Genomic DNA, 22844 nt, shown 5'->3' with positions numbered 1-22844 from the left:
TCAGACTTCTAGTTTTGAACTCTGATTGAAAAGATGACTTCCACAACGGTACGCGGTAGTACGAGTGTGACAGTTTTGTTCCTTTGTTCCGTGTAAAGAACAATGTAAGTAGAGGGAGTGTGCAGCGTGATACCTTTCATCGGACAGTACAGGGAGAACAAGCTTTCAGACTTCAAAAAGTCCTTAATCAAGAATTACTAAGACGCACAGGAGTCTGGGGTGAGCGTACAGCATGACAGAGACCTTATTCCTTCGGGATGCAAAGCCAACGAAACATATTAAAAACTCCAATGAGTAAAAACCACATCTATTGCATATGGTGTTGAATAAAAAACTCAGATGTTAACTTAAGTCTAACGTTTAAGTTTAAGTTATGAAGTATATAACTCTAGTTTACAGCTGCTACAAAGTTGCTTGTTTTGTTAACAAGCAATCGAATGAAGAAGAGAAGACATAATACACATAGTAACTTAAGTAAACACTGTAAATAAATATAAATAGGACGCAACAGAAAAACAGCTGGTGCCCTTTAACTATGTTTATAGGGAATTAATTAGCTGTACGGCAACCATCGGCCTGTTCTGTCTTTGACCAACATGGCCTAAGGCGGCAAGTACTGGGACGATTGTCCCTGTGCCTCAAAATAAGGGGGGAGATGGCCTAGTTGGGCTATCATGCCTCCCAGTGTGCCTCTACTGAATGGGCCAGTTGATAGAGCTGGCATGGTGGCCATACGTCACTGATGGCGACCACTTTTTTTTTTCTAAACTACTAACTTATTGGTGAAACAAAAACACAAAGTACTCAATTGTTATTTCCGTTGTTATACAGCTATTATTATATTTAAGCAGAGGAAGTAAAGGATAATTGGTAAATCAATTCCTCAGAGTCTTCAGAGATTATCTAAAAGTGAACCACTTGTATCGGTTATAATCTAAAATATGGGTGCCAAATCCCGAAGGGATGTAATCTGGCCATACGTTTGCAATTGTATCTATTTTTGCATGTGTTCAAACAATTCACTCCTTGTGTCACAGAAATTATCTAAGTGTTATCCTGAAAATCAAGCGTGCCCCTGAGAATTGGATAATATTATCTACCGAAGAAGGACGGAACACAATCTTTTTACGGCAGGGAAGAATTTTCAGAGTAATAAAATACATTTTCTATTACAATACCACCCACAGTTTCCTATTTAAAAGATCGAGTCTCCCTCTGCTGTGATTATCAACCCCTTAAAATGCTGGGGGATCTAGAGACCAGCTGTACTTTTAAGTGCGCAAAGTGTTATTTTCTACTTTCTCTCCTGGTATTTCCTGGCAAATTCCCTGTTGTCTTGTGGAAAAAAATGAAAGGAAAAAAAAAATGAAATATCAATGTAATTAAAAAGAAACCGTTTGCAATTAGACATACCCTAGCAACAGTTGTCATGGAAATATTCTCAGGTTTCTTAAGACGAAGCTGACTTTCTTGTGTACATCCTCAAATAACAATATTATATATGACTGCTTTTGAGGATTTTGAATAGCATAAATATTCACGATATTAAACATAGTACAAATTATTACTGTGTGGTAAACAATGCTTGATTTCGCTACAAAAAGCCTGTAAAGCAAGCTGTGATTTCTGCACACATCCCGAGCTGAATCCATTCTTTTAACATCTGTCAGAACAGTCATTAAATGGAGGATTCAATGCTAATTTTATACATTCCTTTTTAAAATGATATCTTTATGGTGGTTTTTTTTTAAATAATTTATTCCAGTTTTATTCAATGATACTCAGATTTATGGCACGGTTTTCTATCAGCTCTGTAAAACACGCAGATCACATGAACACCTGAACGTATAAATGTCAACTTTTACCATCAGGAACATACGGGGCCAGCTTAGAGCAATTGTATGGACATAAAAGAACACATAGAGAGCAAAAGTAGCTCTTAAGAGGCTCCTGCAGCATAATTGGGATATATAACTAAAAGAAAGGAAGGCAATTACAAGCAATTATGAGCCCTGGCTTCCAGTATAGCCACATAAATCAAGAAAAAGCCACAACCATCCACCCCGTGGCATCATTAAAATAATTTAAGCATAATTAAATGCATGACTTGGAGTGGGCAATGGTTGTATAGAATAAAAAGTCTTAGGAATTTCTTAAATCGGTTATGATCCTAGGACTCCTCTCCCACTGTCATCATATGAACGTTAAAAAATAAATGCTTGGTAGTAGTTTTATCTGCATGTTCCATTTAGGGTTTACCAAAATGGCCTTGGTTGCTGGAGAAGGCCCCCAAGCTGCTACAATCTCTAGAGAGACAGTGTCAAATATATTTACAATGCTTGGAAGAAAGAGTGATTTCAAATATTTGCTTGAATATAAGACAAAATGTAAATGTGTCTGACTATATGACTTAAGATCCAGATCCCTGCAGCATTGCTGCTGACCTGGATCCTCCTCTCTGGCAGCCAGTGAACGTCTGCACGATGCGTGGAGAGAACCTCCACTGCTGTCCAGCACTTCTGTGCATATAGAAGCCATAGTCATAGAAGCCCCGGCGGAAGTGTCAGGCAGCAATAGTGGAGGATGTCTGCGTCCATCTCCCATAGTGCTGCAGGGGACCTGGATCCTCTTCTCTGGCAGCTTTTGAACATCTGTACGATGTACGCAGTAGTGAAGCCCCAGTTTCATAGTAGGGGGACTGTTGTCCCCCTTGAACTGCTGCCCTAGGCCTGAAGCCTGTCATGTTGTGCATACTGCAACAGCACAAATCTCTATTGGTTTGCAGCTCACCTGGCTGGTCACAACAGGTCAGAGGATCTCCCAAACTGGCCAATGATCCCCATTGCCTATAAAATTGGGGGAGTGGGGCAGCTCAGTGGGACAGTGGGGGGTATGCACATCCACGTACCCACTATCCATTCACAGCACGTATGCTTGTTACAGCTACCTAGTATGCTGACATAACATACTGGGCATGTCCCCTCATGATGGCACTTTTAACGTATGGAGGTCAGTAGTAGAGATGAACTGTTTTCCATCCTTTGTAGGAGCTGCAAAAGAATTCCTATCTAAGGTTCTTATTTTTTGTGTAAACTGTATATGATAACTTGCTTTTTAAAACAGTTTTTTCTCATTTAATTTGATATCTTCCACAGCAGAATGATTGTTTGTGTGGATCTGCTAAATAATGCACCAAGTGCCATTTTACGACAGAACTGCAATCAGCGAGTTTGAAATTCCACCGCATAGACCCTATTGTACTATTTGATTTATTATGGTTTTAGTCTCCTCGCTAACTAATTGTGGAAATAGCAGAGCTGACTCATTCAAGTACTAATGGTAGTAATATAATATGTGCTGATATACAGTGAATCTCATTTAAGCATGTCCATAAAAGACTATTTTCTGTGGAATAGTTTCTCACTAAGAACATGATACATGAGAAACCGCAGTAGAGGTGACTAGATTGCCATCCTTAAGTTTGTTTGGAAAAGCTATTTTGATCATTTTCAGGTTTCATTTCACATAAGATACATGTCTAAAATTGTCTTGAGGTTGTTGAACCCAGTGCTAGCAAAATCCATAGCACATGTACAAATATAATATAAGCAATGATATTAATAAATATTAATACAAATAAAGATGCCAAATGAAGAAGAAACGTGTGAGTTCTCGGAAGCTTATGCAAATTTAACTCAGCATCTATGTCAGCCCAATAAAAAATATCAACTTCAAATAAAGCCTTCAAGTGATTGAATAGCAATACTAATATACAATGGAATTATAAAAAAGATATTGAGTCGCCGGACCATTACACCAACAGGACTTTGATGACATTGCATTCTGACTACACAGACACTATTATGGAGTTGGTACCCCCCCCTTAGCAGCTACAACAGCTTCCACTCTTCTGGGAAGGCTTTCCACAAGGTTTTGAAGTGTTTCTGTGGGAATATTTGCCCATTTATTCAAAAAATGTCTTTATAGAGTTGCTTTGTGCACTTGGGCACAGTCATGCTGGAATACAAAAGGTCCTTCTCCAAACTGTTACTAAAAAGTTGGAAGCATAGCATTGTCCAAAATGTCTTAGTATGTTGAAGTGTTAAGATTTCCCTTGACTGGAGAGTGAGGGGCCTATCCTAAACCCAGATTTCACTAATTAAAGAGGTGTTTCCCAATAATGGTGCACATAGCAAGGTCCATAAAGACATGGATGAATTTGGTGTGGAAGAACTTTAATGGCCCGCACAGAGCCCTGACCTCAACCCTATCAACAACTTTGGGATGAACAGGGACGGAGATTGGGAGCCAGACCTTTTCTTCCAACATCAATGCCTAACCTCACAAATGCTCCACTAGATGGATGGGCAACAAAATTCCCACAGAAACACTAACATCTTGTAGAAGAGTGGAAGCTGTCCCGATGTCATTTAGCACCTCAAAAAAGTCTATGTAAAAGTTGATTATTTTAATTATTATGCATTCCAAGCTAACACTCAAAAATATATTGTGTGGACAAAATTGAGTGGCTCATGTCAAAGCAATCTTATATTTTTAATTTTGCAGATTTTGCAAGCAATGTCTGGTTGTCTTAACATGTCAAAGGGAAAATTATTTGAATGGTCCAATTTATACACAACATATAAATTTTTGCTTCTAGTGTTATTTTTAGCTGCTTCTGTCCCTTTAAAACACAGTACAATAGTTTTATGTACCATTAAATACATTATAATACTGTAAAAGATCCAAGGATAGGCAACAAAATTCATAAGGGGAAAGGAAGATTTTGGTAATGAGAAAAGGCTAGACAAATCGGCTTGTTTACATTACAAAAGCTGTGTCTCTTTGGGGAAGTGTGATTACTATATACAGACATACAGAAGGTCAATACAAAGAACGCATAGGGGAACATCAATTATAGGGCTGCAGGGAGACCATGAAGTCGTCCCATGAGATTAGTGGAAAGGAGACTGTACCTTCAGGAAAATAAAGCGACAATAAAGATGTGTATTCTCACAGTTAGCCTATTAATCAAACAATACCTTATTGTGATTTCCTCATGATATTTCTTTCCAGCAAATTAAGATAATTAATGATCACCTAAAAAAAAAAGCTTTTTCAGGCCACAAACAATAGCCATACAGTTTCAATTTTAAAAGCCGGTTTCATGTTTGTAAATGCGCAATGTCTAATTTAAGTTAGATCTTTCTTTATTGCGCGGAGCTAATAATAGATGAAGACACTCTCTAATTAGCTAATATAGTAACACTGCTTGCAAGCATTTGAGTTTGCTTGTTTTTGTTTGAGTGATTCCTATGGGGAAACAAAACCAGAAGGATGAGTTAATTGCAGAAAGTTTTTTTTTATTGTTTAGATGGTTGGTGATTGCTTGATCAAGCCTAACAACAAGTGAGTTTTTATGAAACAATGAAAAAAGAAGAAAAAATAGAGAGAGCAGGTACGAGATTTGGCTGATTTTTAAGGTGCCGAAGGTGTCGGCGACGATTTTTTCAAAATATTGGAAAAGATGTATTTGTAAGTCTAATATTTGTTGGTAAAAAAATTGCATGTGAGGCATTAATAGATTCAGAGGCTTTAAGGGCTAAATTGCACACTATCAGCTACGCAACTACCATTCGGCTTCAATCTGTAGATTTCAAACAATGTTTTGGAAATTGTAGGTATCTGCCGGTAGATCACCTTTATTTGTCAGCTTTGGAAATATTACCTTTCGGCAAAAAAAAATAGAAATTGAAGACTACCTGCCAACACACACGATATGGGAAAAAAATATACTATACGACCGTATCTTTACAACAATATCCTGTATTTGACAATTATTATTTATAGCGAGGCAGGAGATTATGCAGCAGGTGTATGGCCATAAAGTCAAGCAATGTTGTTACTTTGTAATTAAGAGTGATTTGATTTAAATCTTGTATTAATATGTTTAATTAACCTTTCATTAAATTAAGGTCAGTTAATCTTATAATGCTCTCCCAAATATTTTAATGTGTGCTAAATTAATTATTTCCAATCTAAGTCATTTATGGTTACTTTAACTTGACTGTACAGATATTGAGTCTTAGTCCAGTGTAGGCAAAACAGTTTTTATGGTATTTGCTTAAATATAGTTTGCAGCATCTTCAGTGAAATACGGTTGAACGCCTGAACATTTTGTCAGTCATGTGCTATTGCTGGGAGAACATCCCATTTGTGGCTGGTTGTCCAACTTTGGTCCTATGCATTGTTCTGGGGCAAAGTATTAAGAGGAATATCATCCATCAAATGCTAGAGATCCAAGGTTTAATGAATGGCATATAGCCACCCTACAGTCCTAAGGGAGCTGTTGACCCTCAGCTACCTGTCAGAATTTTACGTTGGAGAATGAAAGAATCTGTACCCTAACTATGATTAAAAGTTTCTTGGCTAAAGTGTTTCTGTCACACATTGGATTTTTCCTGAATTCTTCCAGTATGGTTTATTGCTAGGCCTGATGGTATCTTATTCTCTGGTGGGGGAACAATGCATATCTCCATCTGCCCAATCTGTCCCACTCCTTCATACTTCTGTGTCCATTTACAATTCCAGTGCATTTGGTTCCTTCTTCCACAAGTAAAGGTATAAGAGGACTAGAGGGGATGTTTCCTGCTATTCTATAAAAGCAGATCTAGCATTATCCACACAAAAGTCTATTTTCACTAATTTGGTGTTGCTGTTAATTATCTACATGTGTCAATGAGACCACCATATAGAGAAATGTAATTTTAATTTACCTTTTAGAAATCCAAACAAAACGCCAAGTAATTGTCACGCAATTATTGCACTTATCCGTTTCTAATAATAAGAAAAGAAAAAAAAAATTCTGATATTCAAAGGCCTGTTGAGGATACGTTGAAAAGGTTTGTCCTTTTTTCTCCAGCGAATGTGGAAAAGCTATTAAATCGAGAGGTCATAGGGGATCCTGCACAAGGGTAACGTTTGCATCTATTCCTTTGTATTTACCTGCATTTCATAACAAAAGAAAAATTGGTCCTTGTGCCTATAGTCTCTTGTGCTTTTGTAATCTATTCTCTCATGTGAAACGCTATTAACCCCATAAGTACTGCGTGGAAATACATGTAAGCTACAACAAAAGCTAAGGACACCCTATTTAAAGTTTATAATTGTAGAGTACCTATTTAAAATGTAAAGTCTTAAAAGTGTAAGCAAATTGAATACTGAATTGTGCCCGTGTCCACCTTTAGGCAAAATTTACACAAAAAGCTGTATAGCATGCACATTGCTATACCCAACAAGCTTATAGACAGAACTGATACAGAACACGGTAGTATCAGGGCTGCTGCGATTTGCAGTAAAGGCCAGCGTCAGTTTTGTACAATATAGTTGCCTAATGGCCCAGTAAATGTGCTAAGTCTGTGGGTTTAGGTTAGTCTGATACAATAAATGGCTCTCCAGACATTATAAATTCTAACAACCGGAGAAAAACAACACTTCATTACCTCTAAACAACTGTTTATCTGGTTAAAAAAAAAACACTCTAACACAGTCAGGCTAAATCTGTCATTGTTTAGTGGCCATAGCTAGAAAAGCTAATGTGGCAGAGTTTTGCAGAGGAGCCTGAAAACTGTAGCCTCTGGTGCAGTGTATTACTAGGCTGAATGTAGTACTGATGAGCCGTAGAATTCTACTAAGGCAAACATTATTTAAAAAAACTGTATTAAAGAACTACATATTACCGCAGTTAACAAAATCTTGCAGGTAATGCCATAGAAAGGCGAGGGAAGCTGTCCATTTTGTGGGGGAGGGTTTGTGTGCCTGGGGTACAAACTATAGTAAACAAAAGTTACACTCTTTGTAGGTATGTAAGGTTTCCACATGATGGTTTAGAAGGCCAGTAAAGCGTTATAGAACCAGACACAAAACACTCTATACCAATATCATTCTATTAATTTTAATTTGATAAAATAATTTAATACTGTGATGTTTGTTTTCCAGGACACATGTACTTTTCACATGTTGCTGTCCATACATATGTATATCTGCATACCTGGGAACTGTCCGGGTTTGGCCTGGAGACCCCAGCTGAAGCTCTGCTTCTCCAGGTCCCCATGGAGAAACTCTGGGTCCCAGGAGCGGCGTTGCGGCAAACCCCACTCCTCACCTACTTCTATTTATTGGCCACTGGCCAGGGCCAATTTTAATCCCCAGTCCGACCATGTAAGATAAGAATGCTTTCCAAAATAGAAAAATGTAACCTTTGCACAGTACTAACTAAATATATATATATATATATATATATATATATATATATATATATATATATTTAACTTAAAATAAAGTTTTGTCAAATATCAAGAAGAAGAACGGTTCCATTCCCATGGAAGCAAACAAAATGAGTGGCAATACTGTAGTTTTGCTTTGATGGAATTGGAAATTACTTTTAAAAAGTAGCACAAATGTAAAATTGTGTGCACAGAAGAGAACCTAAGGTAATGAGGAGTCAGGAGATGCTAACTGAAGCGTGCTTCACTATTTCATAAACACACAAACAAAAATGAACCAGAGGTCTGTTTTGTCCTCTCTCTGGTGGCATCTGTCACTTCTATCACTGAGAACAGTACTTTGCCAACTGTCATGCTGGGCACAGTTTTCTTTGGATATTTATGATTTCATTCAACAGTCTATGAAGATTTCTGTGTTTTTATAGATTGTGATGTTTTATGAGAACAAGAAAGGAAAACCTGCCTGAATATCTGAATATCACAATAGAAGCTGATGAGTATATAATTTAATAGCATCTTATTAGGTTAGATTTTTATAATGAGAGCGAAAGCCATGCTAACGAAATTCTGTACTCGTTAGCAATATCCACCACCAACCGTCATAAATATCTAATAAGCACTATGTTTATAGGTCCTCCACGCAATAAGCAATAAAGTTAACAACTATTAGCAACTAATGGAGTGTTCTTGCTAGTTGGACAATTCCATTGGTCGCTATGGTAACAAGACTTTTTTATTTTTTATTTTTTTTAAGTAACCGAATTGTATATTAAAAAATACCCTAATGGGCTCTATGCATCGTTGTCTATACCTGTATGTCCTATTGAGTTCTTGTCCATTTTGTATATTGTCAATGTTTAATGTCAATTTATTTTCATTTGAATTATGTTAATGAGAAATACATCCCCCTATATCCAGAAAAATCTCATTTTAGCAACTTATACTTTGTAAACCATGTAGGTTAATTCTCTACACTTAAATCTTTAAGGCCTGGTTTCTTAAAATACCATAAGCCCTTAAACATCTCTCCAAAAATGAAGAACCTATGTATAGGAGAAATAAGGAAAATGTATATAATAGAAACTTTGAAAATGACTCGGAAAAGTAATAAGGCTTTATCAGAAAACGATATGCCCTGAAACTGAAGGGTGGCAATTTGAAGAAGCTATAATTTACAGAAGAGAGACACTGAGCTATGGAATATCTTCTGCCAACACAGCTAATAGATATAAGGAGGAAATTAAAATATTATTCTGAATAGACTGAGGGTAGGAAATAAGATTAGTCTAGGTTCCTGCCAGCCTGTCTCTTTCTAGACTTCCATATTAAGCACGGCAAGGGGGGGTTTAAGCGACAAACTTAAAGGGTTAATGAGATATGAATTAATAAAGCTATATGCCTCAAAAAAAGTTTAGTAAGCTAGTGAAAAGTGTCAGCTGCAACATGTTGTGAGGGGTTTATTTTCTCCTGTCTGTCCACTAACCCATCAATCACCTTTTCCACCTAATGCCAGAATCTCTACATGGGCACTCTCAATGATAAATATCTCTAGTTCAGGACATCAGGTCATGTTGTGCAGGTCAGGTATATAGATAGTAGAAAACGTAGTCCAAAACCGTAGAAGACAACACTAATTTAAACTGTTAATAATTTAGGTAAAACGTGACATCATTATAAGGCGTGAGGGAGCAAGCTTGCTGTGCCAAAGACGATCTACCTTAAATTAACAAAGTTGCTTTTTATGCATCTTAAGGAAACCCAATTAACTGTTCTGTCATATCCAAATTATGTGAATTATGCAACCTCTACTGCATCAGGATAATAATTTAGCAAACAAATATTAGCAAAAGAACAAACAAACACAATATTTGTCTCAGCATTCAAGCGAATAAGGAATAGGTTGGAAATTGTGCGTTGCCCCTTTCATACTTTGAATTGTGGCTACTTGGAGTTATAGGATCTGAGCAAAATTTGAGGTATAGGATGATACTTTTCAACAAAACAGTTAAATTGGGGAAATAAGGCAATTGGCAATGATATGTGCTATGGGTCTTGCTTTGGGATTTCCTGAAGGATGAGATTTATAGATGTCATGCCCTTTCAGCACCACTGAGCTTCTGGAAGGCCTTCAAAAACATAACTAATATTAACCCTATGGAAACAGGGTTACGGCTGGTGCTTTGTTTCCTATTATATAGCAAATATATATATATATATAGCAAAGACCTTGTTTATACTTTTTAGAAAGCTGTCTGTTTTTTTATAACTATATTTCTATAGTACATTAATGCTTAGAAGACAATATCAGCACTTTTTTAGGCATGAAAATATTTTAATGCTATATCTTAAAATGAAGCGGTGTCACACAATGCACTGTAGTAACAGTTTATAGCGCTAATTAGCTACAACCTATTGCAGACTGGTCAAGCAACTTGGAATGCACTCCAGGCTGTGAAGAAGAACAGCCCTTCCCCACCCTAGCATAGTAATCGGTATTGCTTTGCAGCATGAACAATGCGGCCCCCTATAGAAGACAATGCTGGCTATAATTTGGATTTGCATATCCCTTCTCGACGGCAAGCCACAAAGAAACACACCACAGTCCCATTAGCATGACAGGTAGCCCTCTTACCAACAACTGCTTTTTACCCTCTCTGACAAACGCGCTCTGTGCCACAGTTGACGTTTGTGTAGTAATCAGGACTGATGGATAGGGACGCCAGCTCTGCCGAAAGTGGCCCCCGATTTAATGTGAGTGATTTGTCAAGCTTGCTGCGATCGCTCTGCTGTCAGGCGCAGCGTGGAAAGCATTCCGTCATCTCCACACCAGCCAAGGTCACATTGGCAGGTACAGGAGGGATCTCCAAAGAGATGCTTAGGTTTGTAGGCATTGTGACTGGCCTACTTTTCAAATCCATCTAATTTCGCTTAGCAGATCATTTTGAAAAGTGACTCACTTAATATGTGAAATGTTTAACAAACACAGAAACATGCCCGACACGTTTGTCAACAAAGCGCTGCTTAAAATGCTACAGATACCCAGGACCATAAAACACTTCAGTCTAAATCGCAGACGTACATGTGACATCTAAAAACACGACCATGTCAACAAAATAAGAAGTCAGATTATGGATAACAGTTTCAAATCAATATTTAATAATACAGGACTGAGCTTTCAAAATTTTTTACATAATACCAAAGATTTTTCTGCTTTTCCCCCAAGGGGATATATTAGGTACTGTCCTGGAAAATGTACACATTAATGTATAATAAATAGGAAATTGATAGATTAATTGTAAAATGCCTTGCCTACAATGGCATATCCTTTACCATGAGAGTTACCCTAATGCACAATGCACCAAATGTGATAAATAAATGCTATTTTTCTCGTTAAGGATAAACCACGACCCATAGGCCCCCTTTTTCCTTGTACCAATACGGATAAAGGGAAAATTAACTATATACTAAATTAAACCGAGCTTTCATTCTACATGCGTTGAGATCTCCTGCTGTTATATATTACGGCTAGACTTTATTACCTGTGATAAATTCATTATTGGTTTGATCTCCAAATCTCCCTATAGACAACTGCAGAAAGTCTGAGATAAAATAAAAAAGCAGGGTTAACATTTTCACAGGTAATGTAATCTAGCCCTTAGGGCCTTGGCTGTTTAGTGCTGTTAACGCTTATCGCTTAAAGAGGCCGTAATGCCCTTTAGCTTTTATTATTTTTACCGAGTTTGTTTCGCTGATTAAGTCTAGCAGAGATCCAAGTGGTGTTTCTAGCGGTCTCTGCAGCTCCCGCCAGGTTAAGTGAATGGGTATGGGGAAGTACATGCGCAAAAGGCCCGGACTGGCCATCTGGCACACATGGGCAAATGCCAGGGGACTGGCCAACAGTGCAGCATAAGCCCGGGTACATGCCACGTGAATATAAAAACATAGCGTGCAGCCACGTATCCAGCCGTGCCTAAAAGTGCCAGGGCTGCCTCGTCATCCCTGGTTAAAAATAAAAAAGTAGGCATGGCTGTTTAACTCTTTTTAGTTCAACATTTTAAATACTGCTATATGCTTACAACTTACAGTGAACTGAAAACATACCAATTCAGCAACCGGATTGTTGATTTATTATATGGCAGAATATGAACATAATACCTCAATTGCACTTAGACTAACCGTCACAATAGGTAAATAGGTACATCTCAAACTGTGTACTGTAAGCATTTGTTGGACTGATTGCCCTACAAAAAGGTACATATATTTTTGTAATTATTACTGCGGATAATATTATGTCCTAATTAAGCGATGTAAGAATACCTTGTTGCTAATTTTAACCTATGTAATTCTGGCCCTTGCTGAGGCAATGCTAAATCAAGACATGAAATACACATACAAAATTTAGTAAGGAACCTAAAATCCCCAGAGAAGAATGTTTGTTGCTTCACATAAAAAAATAAAAAATACGTTTTCAAATTTGATGAAACAATAAATTTTACTGACATCAGATTTTTTAAAGGAAGCTATGATTTATATTTAGTATCAAGACCATATACCCTATTAATTTATATATATATATCTTCAATGTTAAAAATTAAAAACAATCTATAATACATTTTATATTTTCTATCATAGAACTAGGTGTTTATGTTTATAAAATATATAGGCTCAACACCTGGTTTAGTGGTTAATATGTAAATAAAGTATTAATATGTCAATATTAACATTTAAAATCAGGGTAAAAGTTGTAACTTTCTATGTCCTGTTAAATTAGAGAAAAAAAATCTCCCACAGTGAATCAACCTTAAAAGTAATATTGTTTCTTTTTATTATTATTATTATAATTATTATTATTACGTTTTGTACTTTTTCTGAGTTGTGTTATCGTTGCCGAATATCTTAAATGCCGGCTTTTTCAAACAATATAGTTCAAGTTAAAGTAATATATTTAATGCTAATGTGGCCATAAGGAGATTTAAGTGGACTATGACATGAAACCATTTGTAAACCAGATCGTTCAGTCATTGACCATCTCTTGGAATGAGCAAAGAGCTATAATGAACTTGGGAGTGCTATGAGCACAGAGTTATAATGAACTCGGAGCTCTATGAGCATAGCTATAATGCTGCCATAGAATGATGCCCTATGGTTGTCTGAACACGTTCTAATTGCGCGTACTTTAGTACAGATATCTCTGATTAGATATTTCATAGAAGTAGTGATACAATATCATCCAGATAGCCCCATTGTCTTAGATTGTGAATACTGATTTGCGCCAAGCTATTTATTTAATAAATATTGAGATTGACAAGAATTGCAGATGGTATGACCCTCAAAACACTTTTTCATCAAGAATGTTTGTAAAAGTGTATGAGTATTGATTAAATGAAAGTCATTGCACCTGCTGGCACACTTCAACATTAAACGTGCTACTTTTCTCTCCGCTGCTCTCTTAATGAAGTCTACACCTGCTTGATCATTAAGTTCATACACCAGTAGATAAAATAATGTTCGCTATCTGTAGTGGTGTCTTTATTAATATAGTTCTTGGATTTTTCATGCGCAAAGTAAGCAACATTATGGGTCTTTAACTCAATGTGTGCCAGTAAAATCACGCACAGCTTAGCGAAAACAAGCAAGCCAAGCATATGTATTTATTAGCACATTAATTATAGGAAAGCGCGATCATTCACGTTTTCTTCCATCACAAAAATCACAAATGAAAGCACTTATAATTCAAGCTATCACTTTAGACAAACTAGCATTGTAGTTGAAGTGATAATGTAATTACGTATAAGCACAATGAGAAAATGCCTCTACAGTGTTTTATTTAATAAATTTTTTTCTACTTCTATTTTAACAGTTTAAATATCTATCTTTATCTTTCTCTCTGTCTCTCTCTCTCTCTCTCTCTATATATATATATATCAAAGAAAAGAGCACTCATGGGATTTGAAAATAAAAGAAATTAGTAATTTATTATCAGAAAATTCCTCGCAAAGGACTTTTATCAAGATATATGATATATATATATATATATATATATATATACATACATTTCGCATTGTACATTTTTATACTGAATCTACTCATTCAAACAATATAATTGCTGATGCTTTAACAATTTTTAGGGACAGACGCATCTTCTCACCATACAGTTTAATCTTAGAGAGAATGCTACTAATGTATTTAATTCCTGGGTTGAAAGGCTCTTTTCTAATCCATGGGGTTGGTTTAATCAGACTTTATTTAAAGAACCTTAAAATACCAATAGACATGAAGTTGGAAAATGGCAGCCAGTATATGGCGTCCTGTGAATGCATTGGTCATTTATAAATGCTGCCAATCACCATGAAATCCCTACCTCCCAATATTTCAGGTGTCCAAATGGGGACAGCTTTGCTGGGATTTGTGGCAAGATGTGAGAAGAGGTCTGGCCAGCTCCAGAACTAGTTACTGGTAGCACCGGAAATTGAGCAGGACCTAGACATTGCCACCTGCCAACCTTACCCGCTATTTTATAGGGCTCGACCACAAAATTTGGGAGCTAGTATAGAAAACTGTACTGCACAGAGCTGTCAGGGGAGATCAGAAGACCTCCAAAACTGGCCCGTGTTGCCCACTGCTTGCAAAAGTGGTACAGAAAGGCAGCAACTTGGGACAGCAGGACAATGCCCCGATGCCAGGAAGGCATGAAAATGTGCTTATGTTATGAACAACTAGGATTAAAATACCTTCAAAGCACCACTATTCACCCCCATGTATTTAACTGTGCCTTAATAGCCATGAGGCACACTCTAAATACAACAAAACTGATATTATTTGCTTGTTCTAGATGCCGGTCACATGCTAGATTTTCCTTACTAAACTATTTGTCTAAAATTGCCTTACAATATTCCAAACGAATTTGAGATTCCCAAATTACACAAAAAGAAAAAAAAGACTCCAACTTGTATACAGAATAAATAAAAATATGATCTAAATATAAAATGCACAAAGAGAATGTGTTGCTTTTACATTGATAGAGTAATTAAAAATCTGGAACACCTGCACATGCCTCTGTAGAGGTGTGATGTGTGCCACCTGCACTGGAGACATCTAGGCCTATAGTCAGCCCTACATCAATCCAGAAAATCCAGTTTTATCTTCACAATAAAGAAGTGGTTGCCAGGATTTGGCAAGTAGGGTCAGATCCCATAGGTAATACACAAACATATATATATATATATATATATGTATATATATCAGCAGAAACCACTGGGATTTGTATGAAGCCTGCATCTGGTACATGTGCTGGTCATTTAAACCCTGAAGCCTCACAACTCACAATCAGGGAGACAGTTGAGGGGAGAGGTTGAGAAGTTCCCCTGTGCTCCCAGGGCAAGAAGTGGCCCTTAGGATCCCTGAGCCAAGTGTAGCAGTACCTGCCTGGACCTGTGTGTTTTTTTCAGGGGAGGGTTTTCAAACCCTAGGTTAGCGGGGTCTGGCAGGGAAGTATAGTTAGTGGGTGATTAGGGTGGTCAGTCTGGGTCAGCAAAGTATAGCCAGAGAGTGTTTCAGCTGGGAGCTAGCCGTTATTTGCTGCAAAATCAGTGTTCCTGAGCCTCATTCCCCTAGAGGACCGTGCTGAAGATACTGAAAATGACAATTAACATATAAACAGTTCTGTGATACATTTCACTAGACTACACATAAGATCATAGAAGGTAATACCAAATTCAGTTGTGCACACCACTGATTCATACTACTTACGTAAATTATAGAAATTAAGAAAGGTAGTCCCATTTTAAAAATACATCAATATAAATTTAACCCCTTAATGACAAAGCCCGTACATGTACGGGCTCAAAATGCATTGTTTTCAATGGGTTTAGGGACCGCCCATTGTCCTTAAGGGGTTAAAAATAAATAAATATATTTTAATATTATGGAACGGTGCTTGCTGATCTATATTTTGAATACTTACGTACAAACACAGATCAACTAATCCTTTTATATATAAACCTTTAAGTATTTTGCTTCAAGCTGTGAATTTTTTTTTTTCACCTTGATTTGACATTAAATAATCTGACCCTTTAGCAAATAGGCTCCTTCCATCACATCATCAATAAAATACAGATGGTTGGACAGCACGATGGCTCAGCACTCCAGGGGACTGCCATACAAAAATTATAGCTCTTCATTGATGCTATTTCGTGTTTTTTTTTTTGTTGCAGCTGGTCAGGTCTGACAGAAATCTAACAGTTGGAAGGGAGTTTACGATTGAGGAGAGAAAAAGGGCTAGAAAAAAATATATAAGTTTGCCAATATTTGGAAAGCTACATCAATGACAGGTGGCAGCATCTGGAAGAAATTATGGCAACTGATTCTGTACTCTTGAGAAAAATTAAATAACACTCAACAATGCATAACAGAACAAATTAAAAAAAAAGCTATGTTTGTCTATGTGAAAGCCAACTTTGCTGCATTTTGGTAACAACTTTCTCCTAGTAGAAGACACAGTGGATTCTAATGGCTGGAAGTTGTCTTTCAACTCAGCATGCACTATGGTGACAATGAAACAAACACGTAAGCTTCGGTTTAACTTATTTAACTCTATTTTAACTTAGATGCTGGAGGACATGCACCACCAGTGTGCTCGTCAGTGTAGCAATTAGAAATCTTTGCTGGATTTTGGTTCACCCTAAAGTGGGTTTGTTTTGTTGTTTCGCTATAAGGAAATTGTAATTAAAAACATCATGGGATAACTGATTTGCTTGGTATGCCGTTAAGAACTTATTTAATACAGCCAAGAAAAAGTTATTGTGTGTTAATATACTCCTGGACATATAATACAGTGGGAAAAACCAGACTTATATATTTATATATATTTCCAAATATATCGAAATTCAAAGGTTTGGCTTATGACCGGGGACAGTAGAGAAAAATAAAATTAAAATATTGTATATTTATAATTGGAGGAGGGCACTACCATCTGATGGCCACCCGCAATTAGCTACATTTAATATTTGTGGATTGAAATAGCCCTAACACTTTGTTATCTGTAAGTTGAAGACTATGTAAGATGTCCTCTTTTACCCTAAGATATACTGTATACATATATATATATATATATATATATATATATATATAGTTGTTATGTAAACAGGAGAGTATAAAGTGTATATATAATGACACATTGCGTTGTATGAAATGGAGCATTAAGCCATTCGTGGTTCTGCTTGACCCTGTTACATCAGTAATGTAAGTTTCCTATTAATCCCTCCATTGGGCAGCTGAACATGTAATGTATTGGTTTGCAGTATATTGCAATTCCCTGTATGCGGGCTTTATAGGCTGAACATTACTGCAAATGACATTTTTGGCAATTTCATAAAGCCATAGAAATGGGTAGATGTTACAGGGATAGAAAAATCAAAACAATAACATTTCCGACTCTATTAACAAGCATGTTGGTGTTGTGTTGATATAAAAATGTTAAATGAGTATTAGACCAATATATTGGTGCTAGGGGGTTCGTTATCATACTGTATATGAGGATGATGATGATGATGGTTCCATTTTATTTATAGAGTGCCAGCAGATTCCATTTCCTTAATACAACAATGGCCAAACACAAAAATCACAATAACATTAAAATTAACAAAGTAAGAAATGAAATACATATGAAGATGTTCTGATGCAAAAAGCAATGAGGGCGTACAATATATGTTCTACATCAATATTTTTTTGTTGCTATTTTATTTATTTTACTATATAAACAATAAACCTGTGTAGTAGCTTTATGGACATTATGATATTCATCTGCTGCCACCTTCTTTACCCAATACAATGGCACTATACACACACACAAATCATGCAATGAATACAGAAATAGTAGAAATGATTAGTGAATTGTTAGCTAGTGGGAGAGGGGGTAGTGTTTAGTCACCACCCCACCCCCAACCATGGCAATCCAATACTGAAATGAACAATAACGTAAAAAATAAGGGTTCAAAAAGGAATACCAAAATATATAAACAGAAAGAGATCTGTTGTACAAAAACGGCTATGAAGAAAAATGCTATTTGATTCTATGACATGTTGCGGTCATCTACAATAATATGTACTACTAACTACGGGAAAACAAAGCCTGATTGTTGTACCCTTCCAATTGTATTAACAGTAGCTGAAAAAATAAAATACTCTCGTTTTAAAGGTTTACCATTAAAATCATCAGCAACTACGCAGTGTTAATCATCACTATTTTCATGTTCTATTCAACTTTTCTATTACAGACCTTAAAGCAAGGTTTAAGTTCTCAATAAATTTAGACATGTAGGGAAAACAAATAAATTAGACACCTTTTAATTGTATGTGCCTAATCAATTTGTCATATTTACAAAGTGTCTGTGATTTTTTTCTATCATTAAGTGATCATAAAGAAACATGCAATGGAAAGAATCTAACGATGTCTATTTAAATAGAAAAATGCGTTTTTTCTAATTTACACGTATGAAAAGATTAAGGCGTCATCATATTTTATTCTAAAGGATCTAAATGTTATTTTTGTAGCCTATACCTCAGATGGAAGAGATACCTCAGATGGAAGAGATCAAAAGTCTGATTACTTTATGAAAGCTTTCTCTAGAAAGGACGTTCAAAGTGTCACTCAACCATGTGTCAGGACCCTGGTAAGCAGGTCGGGTAGGAGCCCAGTAGCAGGGGATACAAGGGGTTCTGTTTGCACCCCACGATGCATGACGGTATGTGATGTGGTGCGGACAGGCGAAATAACACACGGCACAACAGAATACGAGGAAAGGTATCACCATCAAGAAAAGGCAGTAGTCTCTAGGCAGGATGCCCACTGGCAGGGCTGACGGGTACGGAGGCCCACTGGGTGGGCTGACGGCAGGAAGCCCACTGGGTGAGCTGACGGCAGGAAGCCCACTGGGTGAGCTGACGGCAGGAAGCCCACTGGCAGGGCTGACAGGTACGGAGGCCCACTGGGTGGGCTGACGGCAGGAAGCCCACTGGGTGAGCTGACGGCAGGAAGCCCACTGGGTGAGCTGACGGCAGGAAGCCCACTGGCAGGGCTGACAGGTACGGAGGCCCACTGGGTGGGCTGACGGCAGGAAGCCCACTGGGTGAGCTGACGGCAGGAAGCCCACTGGGTGAGCTGACGGCAGGAAGCCCACTGGGTGAGCTGACGGGTACGGAGGCCCACTGGGTGGGCTGACGGCAGGAAGCCCACTGGGTGAGCTGACGGCAGGAAGCCCACTGGGTGAGCTGACGGCAGGAAGCCCACTGGGTGAGCTGACGGCAGGAAGCCCACTGGCAGGGCTGACGGGTACGGAGGCCCACTGGGTGGGCTGACGGCAGGTACCGGCAGGTAGCTCAGGAACTAGCAGGTAGCTCACGGTACAGGGCCAAAGCAGAGCGGTCCATGCACTTCAATGCAAAGGCCGTGACTACAGGGCAGGGCAGGTTAATAAAGACAGGTACCACCCCGGTGATCAGACCCAGCTGACCTGGTAATCTGATCCTGAGCACTGCAGAGAGAGGGAGAGGGTGGCCACTAGTGGTAGCAGCCGGACATAACGGCAAAAGTACTCATACATGGTCCGGGCTAGCAGGGTGGAATCCTGACAGATGCCCACCGCAAGGAGCAACCTCTGGGTGCTCGTAGGACTGTGTATGGCAGTAGTGTCACCGTCTGTGGCGGGACAACCTAGTTCTGGCACGTAGCGCTTCCTCAAACACATGCTGATCTTCACGGCTTATGACAGTTCCATTGGAAGCCACTACACGGTCTGGTGGCAGCGCCTCAGGTGTGCTGGCCTGGGTGTTCCGGTCCTTAGCCACTGGTGGCACAGATGCGAACGTCGCGGTAAGGACAGAAGTCGGACAAGGCAAGCATTCGCCAGGGGATAGGAATACCCCCTGTACACTGCATCCCTCTGAGTGGTGTTGACCAATACCGGGACTGGACTGGGTGGAGACAGGAATGGAGGAACGTCTACCAGCCGTTTGATCACGCAGATGTTGCTCATAAGCTTCCAGCTCCTTTCTGTGCACGATTGTCCCATTGGTTGCTAGGACATAACCAGGAGCCCCAAGGGAGTGTCTTGCGGTTTGGAGTCTCCCGTTCCTACTTCTGTGAGTGGTAGGAGTGGTGTTCCTGACCGCACAAACAGCCGGGGGGTTCATATCCATTGGTGTGTCTGATACCTCTGCCTGAGATGACATACTGTCCATATCAGACCACTCGGGGGCGTCAGACAAGGTCTGGAGGTCATCTGACATTACGATGGAGGGCGTAGGATTCTCAGGTGCTGAGGACTGGTTAACCCCTGCATTACCTGTTAGTGATCGCGACAGGGAATGCTCCTGCTTTGTGACATTGCTGGCGTCATATGCAGGTTCCTGGGCATGGGGTTTCTCGATGTGGGTAGCAGACGGTTTGGCTGGTTTCAATGGACAATATGAAATCCTATGACCAGTCTCTCCACAATAATAGCATAGGTTATCTACTTGCCTTCTTTGTTTTTCCTCTTTGGTGAGTGGCTCACGCTTGTAGCTCTTCTTAGGAGCCTTCTTGCTTTTGGTCTCTGTCTTGGTCTTGGTATCACCATGGTCGGGGTTTAAAACAGTCCGTACGGTTATACATATCTGGAGAAGACATTCCGCCAGCAATTCCAGTACTGCCGGTATCCCCGCGGACTCCTTGTATTGGCCTTTGCATTCTGTCAGGACCCTGGTAAGCAGGTCGGGTAGGAGCCCAGTAGCAGGGGATACAAGGGGTTCTGTTTGCACCCCACGATGCATGACGGTATGTGATGTGGTGCGGACAGGCGAAATAACACACGGCACAACAGAATACGAGGAAAGGTATCACCATCAAGAAAAGGCAGTAGTCTCTAGGCAGGATGCCCACTGGCAGGGCTGACGGGTACGGAGGCCCACTGGGTGAGCTGACGGCAGGAAGCCCACTGGGTGAGCTGACGGCAGGAAGCCCACTGGGTGAGCTGACGGGTACGGAGGCCCACTGGGTGGGCTGACGGCAGGAAGCCCACTGGGTGAGCTGACGGCAGGAAGCCCACTGGGTGAGCTGACGGCAGGAAGCCCACTGGGTGAGCTGACGGCAGGAAGCCCACTGGCAGGGCTGACGGGTACGGAGGCCCACTGGGTGGGCTGACGGCAGGAAGCCCACTGGGTGAGCTGACGGCAGGAAGCCCACTGGGTGAGCTGACGGGTACGGAGGCCCACTGGGTGGGCTGACGGCAGGAAGCCCACTGGGTGGGCTGACGGCAGGAAGCCCACTGGGTGAGCGGACGGCAGGAAGCCCACTGGGTGAGCTGACGGCAGGAAGCCCACTGGGTGAGCTGACGGCAGGAAGCCCACTGGGTGAGCTGACGGGTACGGAGGCCCACTGGGTGGGCTGACGGCAGGAAGCCCACTGGGTGAGCTGACGGCAGGAAGCCCACTGGGTGAGCTGACGGCAGGAAGCCCACTGGCAGGGCTGACGGGTACGGAGGCCCACTGGGTGGGCTGACGGCAGGTACCGGCAGGTAGCTCAGGAACTAGCAGGTAGCTCACGGTACAGGGCCAAAGCAGAGCGGTCCATGCACTTCAATGCAAAGGCCGTGACTACAGGGCAGGGCAGGTTAATAAAGACAGGTACCACCCCGGTGATCAGACCCAGCTGACCTGGTAATCTGATCCTGAGCACTGCAGAGAGAGGGAGAGGGTGGCCACTAGTGGTAGCAGCCGGACATAACGGCAAAAGTACTCATACATGGTCCGGGCTAGCAGGGTGGAATCCTGACACCATGACTCCATTTCTAGGTTCTGAAACATCATCAACTAATCAAGGTACAGATGTGACCCGGGTCACTGACATTGTTTACTTGATATATTGTGCCGAAGATGGCTGCCTTCTAAAGCTTTGAAAAATCCATTCCTTTTTTTGTGATTTACCAAAATATAGTTTTTCTTAATCTTATTTTATGAAGGTTGATACCCAATTATTTCACATCTGTCCATAGAATGATTAATAGGTGTTTCCAAACAAGGCTTCTGTTATCTTAAATAATTCTAAAAAAAATTCTGATGTTATCCAATGGGCACCATAATTATCAGGAAGGGAGAGATGAACATAAATAAAAAACAAGCCTTTCTACAGCCCCATTCTATTTGACCATTGGTAAGTTTAAATTGATCCAAAAGATCTAAGTAAGAATGATGTATGGCTATGAACGACATTGGTGAACACGAGGTGTCTATGAATAAAGGGCACGTTTGCTGAATAGTGGTAATACTGGTGTAATCACCATAGCAACCAAATTGCTTATCTCACATCTAAAATGTAGTGATTTAATTTGCTATAATATTTTGTAATAATGATATGTGATACAGTGATACATTTTATATTCACAAAAATCCTAAGTAAGTATTTGATAATGTATTGTAATGTATTGTGAAATGACAATATATTTTCGGGATAAAGGCACAAAAGAATGACTTTCAATAGATTGTAAGAGAACAGCTGCTTTGATTTGCTCAAAACCCTTACCCAGA

General features: G+C 39.5%; 1 protein-coding gene across 9 annotated transcripts in view; it reads right to left on the bottom strand.

Annotated features, from left to right (window-relative positions):
* Positions 1-22844, bottom strand: part of LOC149285889 (teneurin-2-like) — a 771075-nt gene that overhangs the window by 467408 nt on the left and 280823 nt on the right. The gene's annotated exons all lie outside the window — the stretch shown is intronic.

Source organism: Sceloporus occidentalis, unplaced genomic scaffold, assembly GCF_023333645.1.
Source record: "Sceloporus occidentalis isolate IW3139 unplaced genomic scaffold, rSceOcc1.0.p SCAF_75, whole genome shotgun sequence".
NCBI lineage: Eukaryota > Metazoa > Chordata > Lepidosauria > Squamata > Phrynosomatidae > Sceloporus > Sceloporus occidentalis.
Note: the sequence above shows the minus strand (reverse complement) of the source record. Positions and strands in the feature narration are given on the sequence as shown.